The 2493-nt window shown below is 31.9% G+C and overlaps 1 non-coding gene across 1 annotated transcript; it reads right to left on the reverse strand.

Annotated features, from left to right (window-relative positions):
* Trnag-gcc (transfer RNA glycine (anticodon GCC)) lies at positions 1-71 on the reverse strand. Its single transcript has one exon. It is a non-coding gene; the product is annotated as a tRNA-Gly (tRNA).
* Between the last annotated feature and the right edge of the window lie 2422 nt (positions 72-2493).

Here is a 2493-nt window from a genome sequence, read left to right on the forward strand (position 1 = left end):
TGCATCGGCCGGGAATCGAACCCGGGCCGCCCGCGTGGCAGGCGAGCATTCTACCACTGAACCACCGATGCAATCGACAGTTACGATCTTATCATTGTTATTTACTACTTGAAAATAATTGCTTACGCATCAGAATAATTTTATTCGTGTTAATTTATATTGCTGCTTCCACGAAATATTTCCATTCGTTGATCACAAATCTTTTAAACAACAAACATAAAATTTGAGTATTGGGGAACGAAAATGTCTACCTTCCCTCTTTTAGTAATTTAAAAGTTTTTATATATTCTCCAAATTTTTGCTACACCTTTTTTTTTAAGAATCATAATTATAGACGTTTAAAATATAAGTCAGAGCAAAAAAAATATTTTTAAAAAATGTCAAAATTGAAAAATTACGGAAAAGGTGGAAAAAATTCTCCGTGTCTCGTCAATTAGTTTTTATTTGTGCAATAGTAATCCGCATTGCATTATCATATATATATATATGTATATATATATATATATATATATATATATATATATATATATATATATATATATATATATATATATATATATATATATATATATATTATATATATATATATATATATATCCGCGGAGATATGGTTTTTGGTGGTCTAGATAATTTCCGACTCTATTCTATAGGAATACCCAACTAACCATAGTCCTATCACTTATGAAATGGCTTCACAACGTTACACTTACTATTTTCACAACATTACAAGATATCAACAATTTGTGGCACTTTCCTATTTCTGCATTCAAATAGACAGCTATCTACTAAAATATATTCACTCTTTCAAAGCGATGTAATAGACATTAGCATGTCTTCTATAACAATACATGTCTTATCCAATATCTCTTCTTATAAAGAAGCCAAGGCTTCCAGTTATTTCAGTGTTGTCCTGTTTGGTGTCTGAAAACTTCAAAATCTACGACTGACAAGAGGGTGCAATAGATAGGAGTAGATGCAAGCTCTCATGGATGTAAATATAATTCATCCTGTATATATATAGATGATAATCATCACGGATGCAGGGTCTGTTGTCAGCAGATGTCAAATAAAGAACTGAATATCATTTGATATTTTTCATATTCCTATATATATTCGAAGGCAAGAGAAACATTTTAACAGTTATATGGTTCAGTGGTTGGAAAACGAATGGCTCAGTGGTAGTGCGTCGAGTTCACAATCATGAAGTAGTGAGTCCGTTTCCCGGACCGAGCTGTTTGTTGTGTTCTTGAGCAAGACACTTTATTTCACGTTGGTCCAGCTGTAGAAATAAGTTGCGATGTCATTGGTTCCAAGCTGTGTCGGCCCCTTTGCCTTTCCCTTGGATAACATCAGTGACGTGGAGGGGAGAGGCTGGTATGCATAGGCAACTGTTGGTCTTCCACAAACAACCTTGCCCAGACTTGTGCCTTGGAGGATAACATTCTAGGTGCAATCATGCCCGAAGTGTGTCTTTTTTATGGTATCACCTATATGTCGCAACCTTGACATAGTTTAGACTCCTTCCTATTGCTATTTTATTTCTCTTATACAGCTAATAACCACAATAAAACCTCAACCTGAAGCTTTGTTTAACAAGAAAATATACTTTCTGACATTTTGAAGTTTTCTTCCAAACGGAAATATTGTTATGACGTCATATAATTTGCGTCATTTTTAATGTATCAACATTAAAAAAGATTTAAATAGAAAAATAGGATAAACTTAAAGGAACGCAACTGAAGTTTTACTGCTTTGAACTGTTGTATTATGACGTAATAATTGCCTCATTTTCTTAAGAAAGGCGACCATGTTTGATATCTTCAGTGCTTCAGAAGACACCAACATTGAAATTATATAAAGTGTTCTCTCTGTGGAGTTTGCTAGAGTATTGAGATATTTCTTCGATTTTGACAGACAGCGAGTTTAGTTTTACAATTAACGAAAACATTTTCGATGTGGTAAAAATACTATCATCTAAGGAGTAAATCGTGTGGCTCTCGGGTATAATTTTTACAGAAGTTTTCCTCTTTACATATTTGTACATAAGAACATCAACACAGACACACACACACACACACACACACACACATGTTTCGACTGTATGTGTATGAGTGTCTGTAAATGGTATATTGGTAGAAGAGTGAATGTCAATATTTGTGTATATTTATATGTGAATAAATGTATATATATGTATGTATGTGTATATATATATATATATAAATATATATATATATACTGTCATACCGGCCATGACGAAGGGAAATAGCCCTGAAACTCGAGTCGCCTTTATATATATATATTTATATTTATATATTTATATATTTGATCCTTTATATTGAACACTCAATATTTCATCTACATTCAATACTTTATTTCATGGTGCCATCCATTTTTATTTTATTTTATATTATATATTGTATATTATATTATATATTGTATATTCCATATTCTATACCCCACATTAGTTCTGCAGGAATATAAATAAAACATAAA

This window comes from Octopus bimaculoides, chromosome 3, assembly GCF_046866305.1.
Source record: "Octopus bimaculoides isolate indiv1 chromosome 3, ASM4686630v1, whole genome shotgun sequence".
Classification (NCBI taxonomy): Eukaryota; Metazoa; Mollusca; class Cephalopoda; order Octopoda; family Octopodidae; genus Octopus; species Octopus bimaculoides.